General features: G+C 40.4%; 1 protein-coding gene and 1 long non-coding RNA gene across 9 annotated transcripts in view; one reads left to right on the top strand and one right to left on the bottom strand.

Moving 5' to 3' along the window:
* The window catches only part of LOC118699074 (uncharacterized), a 58,491-nt gene extending 53,043 nt beyond the window's left edge, over nucleotides 1-5,448 (bottom strand). For all 4 annotated transcript variants that reach the window (XR_004982023.1, XR_008508982.1, XR_004982021.1 and 1 more), the window contains exon 1: nucleotides 5,084-5,448. This is a non-coding gene — a long non-coding RNA (uncharacterized LOC118699074). The remainder of the gene's footprint in view (nucleotides 1-5,083) is intronic.
* Nucleotides 1-14,054, top strand: part of TMEM161B (transmembrane protein 161B) — a 210,262-nt gene that overhangs the window by 74,314 nt on the left and 121,894 nt on the right. The window lies entirely within an intron of this gene.

Below are 14,054 nucleotides of genomic sequence, written 5' to 3'. Positions count from 1 at the left end.
CTTCTACTGATAAAATCACTGTGACCTATGTCACTGGTGGTTGAAGAAGTACAACAAAGCCATATTTCTTGACTAAAATACATGAAGCAAAGGTTCTTCATGTGATTTTAAAGGCAGGTTCATGCAACCTTTTCTTAACAGATTAACCTGCCTCCTTACCTACAAAACTCATTACACTTCTCTACTTAAATAAGGAGTAAACACCATCACGTATCACAACTTCTTTGCATGAGATCACTCATGGATAAAGGGAATGTCTAGCTGTGGCAATATCGCAAAAATAATGTCTGGCCTTTTTGTGAATGCATGATAAGGAAAAAATCTGTATCCAATAGTTAGGAATAGCACTGCACATTTGAATATATAATATCCTATATAATTTGAATAAATTATATCCAGAAGTCAAATATTCTTATTCCGTCATTTTTTTGACCAAGAAGTCTATACCTGGCCTTAAATGTAGTACTAATTATTTTCATTTTTGTTGTAGCCTACTAATTGCACCAAGCTGTACTCATGCATTGTTGAAGGAAGGTTAATAAACAGTAGGGAAAAAATAGACTTCTGAAATTCAAACTGCAATTAGTCCAGATTTTGTAATGTTTTTTGTATCTGTAATAAATGCATTTTATGTTGTTCAAAACTAGACATTTTAAATACATTATCTGGTCCTTTGATAAACAGAAATAATTTTAAGACATAAAAGGCCTGATGGCACAATTTAATTTTACCTTTCAAAAACACAAAGCCACACCAAGCAGATTACAAGGGAGGAATTTTGATAATATTTTTTTCCTGCAGATTAAAACGAGAAAAAATTAGAAAGAAAATAAGAGGGCAGTGGAAAGGAAGGCAATAGACAAAGAGGGTGGAAGCATCATATTATTCTAAATAATCTTTGCCATAAGTTTTGATCTAGAATAAGAATTATTTGATGGGTTTATCTACTAAATACCAAAATATATAATCAAGACAACAGAATCTTTTTTCCTGGGTAATCTGAAAAACAGGTACTTGGCTCTTAGTGTAAAATCAGGTAGTGTGCAACTGGCTTGTTTTGTTGTAGTAGTGCTAGGAGAGCCTGATAAGGAAAAATAAGAAACTATCATTGTGTTAATAGCTAAGTTAATGCCAAAATGAAGTAATATTTACCCTGCAGGATTAGCAGCTGTGTTGTACTATTAAATTCAGTGGCCTACAAGGTTCTTAGCAATGAACACGACCAGCTATGCCTGGCAAGAATAGGTGACTTGCAGCACCTCGATACAGGCTCAAAATTAGCTAATTTTTAATGGTTGTATAATTTTCCATTTATAAATGGTTACCAGTTCTTTTCAGTATTCTTGTAATAGACATCCATACTGGCATCTTGAACATTTTTGGGGTTATTTATTGTTGGCTTGTTGCTGATGGTTAGCTGAAGAGAAACTTTCAGGTTCTGGTTTGAGGAACCTCAGGGCTGTTTTAGGCAGTTCAGCCTAACAGAATTAAGCCTGACATGTTTCAAGTCTAGTACTTTGTAGAATAAACATAAGACAATGGTTTAGATTCATACAATTCTCATACAATTCCTGAACTGTTTGAGACTCAAACTTTCCCAATTGCTTTACACATCTATAAATAAAGACCATAAAAGAAGAGTACAACAGGATAAATCAACGTAAATTTGAAATCCACTTCAGCACATTAAATGGTGCAGTCTCACTGAAACAAAAGGTGACCCTGTGGCTTCTTGCAGTTTGAAGCTAATTGTTTTCATTTTGATGGGATCATCTGGATGTTCACTGTAATGTCCCACCAGTAAGGCTTCAGTAACTGAGCTGGCTTGCAGAGAATGAACCCATTTTGCAGCAACACAGCAGGCTCAGACACCACCTATTCTGCTCTCCAAACTGTCATGCATAAAACCTTCATTGTGATTAATTTAACTTGAAAGCAACTAAAGGCTATGAGAATGAGAGGCTATGAGAAAAACGTGCTGCCAGCACTGGCAAAAGCTGACCTGGAAAGTAGGCTCAGAGACAGGAGAATAAAAGACCAGGACCTATGAACACAGCATATTGTTTAATGTTTAAGTATGATTCCCGTACCAGCAAAAATAGCAAATGTGATGTAAATTTATTTAAATAGATTCCACAGCTTAAAAGTTTGCCAGCCACTCTTATCCAACTTTCCCAGCGCTCTGATTCGTTACTTAAGAGTGGAAATATAATGACATATAGTCATCATTGTAACAGCTCCTTTGCAGAGACACAATGATGATTAATAGCTAGCAGCAAATTTTCACATGGGCTCTGAAGAACTATAGCATTAAGCAGGCAAACACTCCCAAATCCCCCTTTTCTGTTCCACTGAAAAGTATTCTTCATGCCACTTGCAGATATGAACAAAGCCTATCTTAATTCCAATCAGCTTTTCCTCATTCAAAGAAGCATTCTCTTTTTCATAATTGATTAACGTGCATTTTTCTTTCATCTTTCGCTTGAGCCTGAGACTCTACTTTTTACTGGGTGGAGACAGGAAATAACTTCAGTAATAACTGATTTTGCTTTGTTTGTCCATATAAAATATATTTAGAGACTTTTCTCATTTAGTTGATCTAATGCATACTAAAAAGAACACAAAACTGAAAAGGAAGCCTTAACTTTCAAAAGGAAGCCTTAACATTGAAAGATTATTAAGCACAAGCACTGAGAGATGAGCTCAGAGAAACAGTTCTAGTTGTGTAAGTCAAAGACTGGGGAGCAACAACAATAAGCTGCCTCAATTTACTGTATCAATTTCCATTCCCATGAGAAACTTTTAATTTAAAGTGGAGTCAATTCACTTTTCCTTACAGAATTATTTCAAAGATAAGACTTTGAATAGATACATGTTGTCTAGATTTATCCAGATTTATTAGAAAAACATTATTTTTATATTAATGTTGTATTCACTGATGTGAATGTATCATTTTTCCAGAAATGTCCTTGCCACATTGATGGAGAAAAAATATTTTTAGGGAAGTTTCACTGTTCCTTTCAACACTTTTACTGTCTTAAAACTAAACTTGGAGGTAATAACGCTTGATTTACATTTGAATAAGCATATGACAGAGCAGCAAGATACAATTTTAGCTTTTTATTAGGGTAAACATCTTTAAAGAGAAAGGAAAATTTGCACTAGTGCAAAAAAGCTGAAATTTATGGAGTATGTCAGTTTTGCTGATGCTCTAGAAGAACTTCCAAATTCTGTAACTCTCTGTGTGTACCACATACACTGTTAGACTTTGTATATTATTGGTGTTCCACTCATGAACTGATTATTTGATCTGTCCAGTCCCAGGAAAATGGTCCTTGTCCTCTGCATATTAGATATAACATAGATGAAAATTGACTTTGAAAGCAACATAATATCTCAGAATAAATGTGTTTGCTGAAATTATTTCATCACCATGTGAGATGAACAAGTAAATACATTTGTCACCAATCTTTCCGTGCATTTTAAAAGAACGCTATGGTCACGTTGTCTGTTAATTTGGTCAGTTTATTGTCCAGAAGAAATTAAAATCTTAACTCTTCTCACAATAAATTGTTTTGAAAAAATGCAAAGTATCTGTGAACAATTTCAATTGTTTTGTATTCACATACAATTATTATTTGGTTTGTTTCAGGGACTAAATTTTCTAGTGAGGTGAATAGCATGGCAGATTTGCATCAGAATTTTCTTACGATTATTTGGGAAATAACATTGCATATCAAAATCTCTCATAAGATCGGATTTCTACACAATTTCTTTATGTTTCTGCACCTTGTAAGCACATTTGCTCCTTCTGTGTGTTTTAGAGATTTTTTTTTTATCCTGGTGTAACTTGGCAGATATATAGATGATTTAATATCCATGACCCAAAACTTGAATCAGATTCATAGGATTTTTGTCAAGTATTATTAATGCTCAGTGAAGTAAAGGCTGCATTACTGAAATGGGATTCTTTCCTCTTAACTGAAAGATACACTGCTTTAAAGAAAAACTTGCATTTTGTTTTCTCCTAGCAATTCCACTTTTGACTTTTAATTGAAATTACTCAACAATTAATTGAAAGAGTTAAAAATAATGCAAATTCTAGTAGCTATTAGTGACCTGTATTGAATACTTGCATTGCTGTTATTTAAGAGGGACTATCATTGGAAATATTCCCAGAAACTTGGAAATTGGAATTTGCATATGGATGAGGGATATCCATTCACTGGTTTATGGATCCCAGGTTCCTCAGTTGTAGTCACAAATTTATCCAGTGTCCTATTTAATCCATTTTGTTTTATTTGAAACTCTAAAATTGGTACAAAAAATGTAAAATCATGTGTAGCTGGTGAACTCCCCATTGTGCATCTGAGAAGCCTTATGTGTGTTGTATATTCCAGCAAATACATAGAATTCATGCACACTCCTGATGACCTCAGACAACGATATGCAAATAACTGGTGAGGGAGGGCTAAAATCACAGATGTCATACACTTTCCTGGATGTGTCAGCACAAGCACATTAAACATGTCAACGTGTTCATGCATGCCAGTGTATGTCTTGGAGGACAGCAGAATCCCAGCACAGCTACGGTTTCACAGCATTTGTTTTACTGTTTGGTGCTGTGTATGTAGAAGTTCCAGAGAGGCAAACTTTAGGTTAATGCAGGGTTAGATGGGGAAACTCCTTTCTCAAGAAGTCCCTAATCATTTGTGGTCATATATTATGTTATTGCTGGGTTTCAGGAGTTGTACTTTTGTTGATTTTTTTTTCCTCTTAAGGAATTTTCCTCCTACATGTTGCTAGGAGACAATAATGACTGGATACTTAAGAGAGACAAAAGAAGCTGTCAGAGCTCAGGCCCGAGATTTGGACTGGGAAAATGAGGTTGAGTGCAGTCCCTTGGCTCTCAGCTTTCAGAGGGAAGAGAGGCTGCAGTCGGTCGCTGTGGGGAGAATTCGTCACCACTGCAGGGTTCCGTCTCCTGCTGCCTTTCTTCTACCACGAGCGGAGCTCTGCTCTTAAAAGCAGCTTTTGTACTGGAACCTTATTAACAGCCTGCCTCACTAAAAGAGGGACTTACCATCATCTGCTCAGGTGCGTCAGGGGAAAATCCCGGGATCCAGAGCTAGCCTTTCCCTGCCCTGCTGGGAGCTGGGTTGCCGCTGGTCAGCCCCCGCCACTTCTTTGCCACTGCTCCAGGCTTTCGCTATACTGTAGCCCCGCACCCTGCTTGCCAAGACGTCCAGTGGTTCCCGATACAGCTGTGGAGTTTGATATATCTCAGCTACTGTCCCCAGGGATTTTTGCTGTTCCAGCTTGCTGCTTCTGAGGGTCCTGCTGGGGCACTAGGATCGGCTGACCCAAGGGATTTGCGAAGCAAAGTCTCTCTTCTATCCCTTTCATGTCTAGGACAAAGCCGCCATTGTCCCTTCCTCTCTGGGCCAAGCCGCCATTACAGCGTGCTCCATGAGCTCGTACCACAGCGCCCCCTGCAGGCGTGGGGGAATCACCGCCCCTGCGCTGACCACCGGGAGCCACTAGCGCCCCTGCCAGCTGTGACCGAACTGCCCCAAGGGGAAAGTGCCTGCAGCCGAGAAGGCTGGGACTGGGTTTCTGGTTCTGTTTGTGGTCACTGCCATTGTTGTTGTTTGTTTACCTTGTTAAACATAGTAGTAAATTACTGTTGTTCCTATTCTCATATGTCTGCCTGAAAGCCCCTGAATTTCAAAATTAAAGTAATTTGGAGGGAAGGGGTTTATGTTTTCCATTTCAAGGGAGACTCCTGCCTTCCTTTACGGACAGTCTTTCAAACCGAGACAGTTACCTAGTTTGGTAAAAATATTAGACGGATATTACTCAAGCGCACAGTCAAATATTTTTAGATCTTGCAGAAGCCTAGTTTAGAATATCAGGCTTGTATATCCAGAGTACCCTATGTTTTGTCTTCTGCTACACAGTGAGCTTCTAAAACAGACACTTCAGCTATCTTCCCTCACTGTGAAGATTGTTCATTCTCCTTCTACCAACAATCCTGAGATATTTTCATATGCACCAAATCTTTCCATGGTTTCACCAGCACAGCCCTCTTCATACACCAGTACATATACCTGAATGAGTACAGTAGTTGCAGGATTGCAGGTTAAATCTAGGAAAATACTGCAGTACGGTCTAATTTTGCCATCTTTATTTACATTGGATGATAAGTTAAGACTTAAACAGAAAACCTTCTGTAAGTTACTAACCATCAGGAATAGGGGACAGAATCTACTGCTTCCCGGTTTTGGGAGGTAAAAAGTGGTCATTTTGTTATAAATGATCAATCATGAGTCAAATTATCAAAAATTTCAAAAGGATTTATTAATCTATCTGCACGACTGAATTTCGGTCTCCAATGCCACCACAGCCAAAGCGACAACATCGAGCCTGGGATCGGTGCTGGGTGAACCTGGACCTGACCCCCTAGTGTGTCAGAGTCTCCCCCGTTCACAAATGCCTCTTCTTATGGTGAGGTTTTATACAGTTTATTGTGCCTGAGGCAAAGGTGACCAAATTTCTTTTGTAACTCTTCACATTCATCGCTGTTCTTTTCAATGTGCAGAGCTGGACAAAGGTTGGTTCCAGGTGTGCAGTCAGCATTAGTGGGCTCCAGGGAAGCTGTGTATTCAGATGTGTAAGTTCGGCGCTGCTGGCTCTTGATTGATGCAATTGGCAAGGCGATAATCGCTCTTAGGTGGTTCCCAACGACTCAAGATACCGGTGATCATCGCCCTGGAAGCTTCTGTTCTTACATTAAAGCATCGATCGTTATCTTAGCTTGTGTCTGGGAATTTGTTGTAATCTGAATAGACAGCTGCTCTCGGCCGAGGTGATCAGAGACATATGTTTGGATTTTTACAAACTTTTATACCATACATTAATAGCATGAATTATCCTACCATATATTCCAATTTTGTTTCTTTTTTACTCTTGTTTACACTAAATATATTACTTTCACATCTCCACCTTCAGCCTTTTAAAATTTTTCTGCTTTGGCAGAATTTTAATACAGATATGTAGTGTAGGTTCATCACAAAGCTAACAATCCACAAAAAAACCGTTCTGTCTCACATGATTCTTCTATTTTTGATATGTTTTTTTCCTAGAACCTAGAAAAAAATACCCTCATTCTTTTTCTCTAGGCAGTCACTCTAAATGCCTTTTTCTACACTCCTTGAAAACTCTCTTCTTCTATGTTCCAGGACATCAGAGGTCTGTAAGTCCCTCTTTGGCTTTGGAGCTGCCTTCAGCTTCATTGTCTATTTTTTGAGTTTGGTGGCAGCATATGGGCTTACCTACTTTCACAGCAGCCTTTAGTCACTTCTTATAAGATCATAGTATTAAATAAGAGCATCGCTCTGTGCATTGAAGATCTCTGACCTGGTATGCTTACTAAAGTGGTGTAACTCTCCCTGTAAAACCACACGTTTATAAGGAAGAAGAAACTCTGTATTCAGTTCTTCATATCTTAAATTACATTTTCTCATTCCAGATATACACAGTTCTACGTTTCCATCTTAGTCTGTTTTATTATCCAGTTCCAGATCACTTCTTGTTTCCTCTGTAGGCTGACAACCTTGTGTTGATTGAACCTTGTCCTGGGTTGACTATATGATGCTTTTATCCCCAATCATCTTGTTCTGTTTATGCTGAATAATAAGTTTTGCACCTTTAAGCCTTGTTCCGGAGAGTGAAGGGGGGAGAGAAGAAGCACACAGTTTGTTTTCAGACACTGCACTCACTCCTCCACAATCCTGCTCCTGGACTGTGTTGTCTGCGGATGGACAAGACAGCGGGATAGAGCTCTCTTTTGGCTTTTAGTTAGTTTAGCTAGCTGAGGCAAAGAAGTTCCCTGGACTGTGGGTTTTTTTCTTTTTTCCCTTTTCTTTGGACCTCTTGAAACCTGCTCTGGACTGAACACCCAGAAGAGCACCATCAGCTAGCATCTGTGGCCCAGGCCGAGCCTGGCCTGCGACATTTCCAGCACCGGAGGGACTGATCAGAGACTGAGTGAGCTCAGCTGCAACCCGGGGAGGGACCGATTGAATCTGCTTTCCTAGAGGAGCCCCTTTGGGGATTCTCTCCCAAATTTGCTCTGAACGAGGACAAACCTAGATTTCCTATCTGTATTAAAATTGTGCCAAATATGGGTAACAAATGCATTCAGTTGTCTTGGGAAACAGCCCTGTGAATACATTGGCATTACATTTTGTGCTTAATCACAGCTGTAACAGCTTCTCTTAAACAAAGATGCCCAAAAGTTGGAAAGAAAACCTACTTCCATTCAAAGTCCACTCAAGTACCCAGTGCACAGTTTTTTCCTTCTAAATCTCAGCTCTGAAAATAATGAATAAAAAGAAATTCTTGCTGAAGGTTAACCTAGAACATGCCCCCATCTTCCATTTTTTCTATTTTTATTTTTGCCCTGGTTTCTGCATATTCTTTAGGTCATCAGTAAGAGCAATCGATTATGACTAGTATCATAGACACAAGTATCCTGTGATATCATATTTTTTGAACTATAGATTTGGATTCTTGCTGACAATTTCTCTTAGCTGCTATGAACGCAGATGGTGCTTTCTGCTAGAATTCCACCATTCCTGTCTTCTCTTACTTTCACCTTTAACCTTTTAATTTCTAACTCTCATGGACTGCCGACATTTTTACATTTATCCAATAAAGAACCTTTTGAGAAAGGAATCTTCTCCCAAGTGTGAACTTATTTCTCCAAACTCTTAAAGCAAACAGTTCTCTGCAAAGAAAAGAAGCACTCTGTACCCCTTAGGAAATAAGAAAGCTAACATGATGTTCATTAGACTCAGCACATGCTGCATCTTAGCTGAACATGCGAAACAAAGCTGAGTAAAGAATGGGGTATGATGATGTAAGTAAACACTGAGGGGACTTCAGTGCCAGGAAACCTCAATGTACTGTGCTATCAGAGGAGAAAAGACTCAGAAAGGACATGGAGAAGCTATGGGGTTTCACAGCTGATGGTAAAAATGAAGAAGCAGATTGCTACCGGAGATATCAAAAAGAATTACTGGGATTAGAATACAAAGGCATCCTTTCTTCATCAACTCACAGCAGACAATCTGTTCCCACTTTCACATTCAAAAGGATTTTTGAAGTTTTGAGGGGCACTGGAAAATTGGAGCGGATCCAGTTTGGGGGGAACAAGATGATCATAGTGCTGGGGAACTTGGCATATGGTGAAAGGTTGAAGGAATTGTGTTTGCTCTGCCAGGGCATGATGAAGTTAAGAAGATCCAAGAATCTTGTATCTAACAGGTATTTATAGAGTAAAAGTTGTTCTTGCTTCACAGTGATGCATGGTAACAGGACAAGAGGGAAAGGGTACAAACTGCTGCCTGGATAGAAGAAAAACATACAAAGAACACTCTGAAATATTGGAATGGTTTGCTCAGGGAAGTGGTAGAGTCCACCTTGTTAAAAATATTCATGTCTTAGTTTGACAAGGCCCTGGATAACCTAATTTAAAGACTAAGAAGTTGGATCAGGTGATTTCTAAAGGCCTCTTCCAACCTAGATTTCTCTATTATTCTCTGCATCTCATACTAGATCTGAGTTTAGCATAGGGTAAAAATCCTAGAATAAGGATAATTTTAAAGACTGTGTTAAAATTAGCATACATTTAGCATTTCAAAACAAAACATATATATTTTTAAATTATCTCCTTTTAACAAGGGTAAACTGTTTAGCAGTTTTTAGAAAATTGAGAGTTCCAGGCCAATGTGCTCAGTTCTTCAGCCAGCCAGTCTCCACTTTCACCTCAAACCTCTCTGCCTTCTAAGTAGCTCTGACAACCTGTCTATGTTAGATGTCTATCTGTCAAACAAGAATAAGATGTTGTGATCTTCAGTTAATGTAAAAGAGTGACTTGGATTAAAACATTTATTGCAGAAGCAGTCAGAAAATATAATTTTGTAAAGACTGAATTTTAATTGTTTTGATTGTATTCCATTGTGGCTGGCATCACTACACATCTTTTATTCTAACTCCTCTTTGATTTGATTTGCTCACACCCCCTTTAATTTTGGGTCCTGCAATATCTCCTTTGTTAGTTTTATAATCATCAAGTCAGCTAGCACTTCCATTTTAATGCCTCTTATTTCCTACTCCTTATATTATCATTTGTCCTAAAATAGTTCATTGGTTCTCACATCTTACTCCAGTGATGTGCTCTCAACCTCACCTCCAGTTGGAACTTATCCTTCTTTGTGATTTTCCACACCAGATCTCTTTTCCCTGTTGATCGCCACCTGGCAATTGTGCCCCTCCCAAGACTTGCAATTTGACAGTGTCTCTCAATTCTGCAATGCTTTTACTGTTTACTTCTGACAGTGTAATATGTATTTGGATTATTGTCTACAGTTATAGGGTCTTTTATACTGTAAACTCTTGGTCATTTCATCATTAGTTTTTGCCTTCTGTGAGATCAGAAACGCTATCTTCTGTCTCTGAAGTCTCATGTTCTTTTTGCCATGGAATTAAGAAGGCCAAGTGATTTCTCTCTTCTGCATGTCTTTTCAAATATTATTTTTTTACCTCTTTAGTATTACTGTGCTTCTGTTCCCTTTTCAAGTGCTGATTTTACAGTCTTTTCTGCCTTTTCTGCAGCTTCATGTCTTTCTGTTGTTGACTCCATGTGAGGATTCAGCAAGTTCTTAGAATTATGAAATCACAGAATAATTTGAATTTGAAGGGACCTTAAAGAGCATCTAGGTATAACCCCCCTGCCACTGGGGGTTCTTCCCTCCTTCTCCATCATGCCCAGTCATGTTCTTCCCTGCTGTGCTCTTATCTTGTTTTCTAAAATCTTTGCTCTACTAAAACCTTTGCTCTTATCCTGTTGCCATTTTCAGGCCCATGATATGCTCTCATTGGAGTAGAGGATGGGCAGCAGTTAATGGACAAGATGAATGGAGTTTCTGGAGGACTGTCTCAGCTGTTTATTGTTGTGATCGGCGGAGGAATTGCCTCACACAATATGCGTGAACAGCAAATCCCGAAGTTTATTGATAGCTCACACATATTTATATTGGTATTAATGAAACTTATACATATTGCAAAAGCTGAGCTCATTATTGGTTAAAGCACACTTAGATCAACCACACCTACTTCTATGCTCTAATGATTATTTTGTTTCTATGTTTACATTCTTATAGCTTCTCTACCTAGGCTATCTTCATTTTCTGGCAAGCGATTTTCTCCCCCATCTTCCTGTTTCAGCGAAGGTCACCATGACCTCTGTCAGTGATTGGACACTGGTTAATTAATCCCCAGCTTGTTTCCCCTATCCTTATCCAACGGTATCACATCGAAGTGGCCTTTCTCAGCTAGCCAATTATCCACAAAACTCTCCACAGTTTATAATATCCTCCTGTGCTCCTCTCCAGGCCAGGACTCTTACCGTGGTACAGCGCACTTCAACATCTAACCACCTCAACTCTCTGGGATTAATTCCTCTATTTACTCATGAAAAATTGAAGAGGAAGACATCCAAATGCTAATGGTCTGTCTCTCCCTGTCCTGGAGTAGACTTTAGGTCTCCAATCCTTTTTCCTAATTCATTAAGTAATGCCATTTTACCACTTGCATAGTGATTCCTTCAAAGTCACACTTTGAATGGCACTTCCTATTTCAGCTTTTCTTCAAACAAAACAATTGGGTATGATCTCCACAACTGCAGCAATTGCAAATTTAGAATAAAATATGAGGCAGCCTAGCACAGCCCCGGCTACAAACTGTCTGGGGACTGTAATAGGTTTGGTATGACTTAGATCAGCCTGAAGATGATCTCAATGACCTCTGCCTATCCAGTGGGAACCCCTGCATTGGGTAAAGAAAAGGAAATACCTAAGTATTTTACCTTGCCTTACCTGTCTGGTCATGATTCCTCCCTAACCAACCACTCCTACAATAAGAAATAGCAAATGGTAGTGTAGCACACTGGTTGTGGTTTTGCATGACTTGGTTTTTTTGCAAGGAGGGAAGAAACCAACCATGGAAGTAATTTTTTCTGTGGGAAGCTGCTAGAAGCTTCCTCCGTGCCTGGCAAAGTCAGTCACAGGCTGGCTCTGAAAATAACCATGCTGCTAACCCAATTAAAGCAGTTGGTAAGACCTCTGTGATGACATACTTAAGAAAGAAAACAATCACATGCAATTCTTCTTTCTTCTCCTCCAAGGGGTGGTGAGGCGGCCACTAGGGCCCTTCCCAATGTGGCCACAGGGGCCATGCCAACAGGGGCCATCCTGGTGCCGCAAGCTGCCACACAGCCTGGACCATGCAGCTGGAGCCAGCACTGGGAGCGCCCATGTGGCCAGGGCTATCTCAGCACAGTCCACAGCAAACTGTGCTTGCTTGGCTGTTTTAACTAGCCATGCTGAGGGCATAAGGACAGAGGCAGCAGCAGCAGCTGCTCCTTTCAGTGCCCCACATGAAGAGAGGTGCTGAACAGAGCTGGCACTGCGGCGGTTGGTGCCACCTGCGCTGTGCTGGCAAGGACCACATGGCCAGCAGCAAAAGTCATGACAAGCAATTCCCCAATGCAGAGCTTGGATGGGAACAACCCTGTAAGAATCTTTCAACTCACAGAACTTGATAACAACCAAACCTACGGACCCCAATTCTTTCCTATGTCAGAGAAAAGGAAAAGGTGAAGACACATGAGAGCAACATGGGGACACCAAGGTCAGCGAAAGGACAGAGGAGCAGGAGGTACTCCAGGCATCAGAGCTGAGATTCTTCTACAAGTCATGGTAAGGACTATAACAAAACATTTCCCTGTAATTTGTGAAGTACATGTGGGGATGCAGAGGTACACTCACAGCCCGTGAGGAAAGGTGTTCATGCTGAAGCACGTGGATGCTGAAAAGCTGTAATCTAGTGGGAAACTCAGAGAGAGAGAAGAGAAAGAGAACCCTTGCTTCCAAAACAGAACAATTCATCCTTAAAAAACTACACCCCATGAACTGACCCATACCACGTAGTTCGAAAAGACTATTTTGCCCATGAGAGTGTGTCACTGCGGCCCTCTGAGTGTCCCCTTGGAGTCACCCTGGCTTGCTCCAACACAGGAAGCAGCAGGGACACTCTCCCATTCCTCGGGAGGCCGACTAAGGTTTTCGCCTTGCACAGGCGAGGCTCTGTGCAACGAAAGGTAGAAGGAGTGGACTTCTGTTGAGGGTTCAGTCTGGGTTTATTGAGGAAGAGCACCAAATCAATCCACAACCCAAGGAGTCCAGTCAACAATAGATGCTGGACTGGGCTGTGCACGATATTATAAAGGGGGGAGTAAACAGGGGAGGGACTCACCCATCTGCTAATGGGGTTACAGGAGGGTGTGGGAAGCAGGGGAACAGGCATTTAGGGAAACCAATGGGGATAATCTGGGGGAGGGGCCCCAGTGCCAGAACCTATCACTTGATGCCCTTGGTAGAAGTTTCTAGAGGGAGGGGATGGGCTGTCAAGTGACAGACAGGACATTGGGGAGGGGTTGAAGGAGTGACACGCAGTTTATAGGGAACAGGGGGAGGAGGCAGGGTGATTGACACTAAAGAGGGTGGATGCAACAGGGGCAGAACCATTATAACAGGGGGAAAGTGGAACAAACCAAAGTAAAAACCATTACAACTGAAACATACAAAAATACAATACAATAGGAGTGACTAACGTTATAGCAGGTTGAGCAGGACTGCTACTCCTGAAAATTAGAACCACGTTGGAGAAGCTCTCAAAGAACTGTCTCCCATGTCTCTCCACAATATAACAGAAGAGACTCCTCTTCCTAAGCAAACTGAAGATTTTTAGAAGTGACAAGCTGAGTAAAACCCCCATGCTTTGTCTCTCTCCCTGCACTGCCAGTGGGAAAGAAAGAAGGGCTGGGGGGTGGGGGGTGGGGGGGGGAGGAGGAGGAGGTGTTCTAAAGGTTTATTTTAGTTCTCATTATCCTCTTTGAATTCTTTTAATAAATTTTGCTTCATACCTTT

Source organism: Molothrus ater, chromosome Z (genome assembly GCF_012460135.2).
Source record: "Molothrus ater isolate BHLD 08-10-18 breed brown headed cowbird chromosome Z, BPBGC_Mater_1.1, whole genome shotgun sequence".
Classification (NCBI taxonomy): Eukaryota; Metazoa; Chordata; class Aves; order Passeriformes; family Icteridae; genus Molothrus; species Molothrus ater.
Note: the sequence above shows the minus strand (reverse complement) of the source record. Positions and strands in the feature narration are given on the sequence as shown.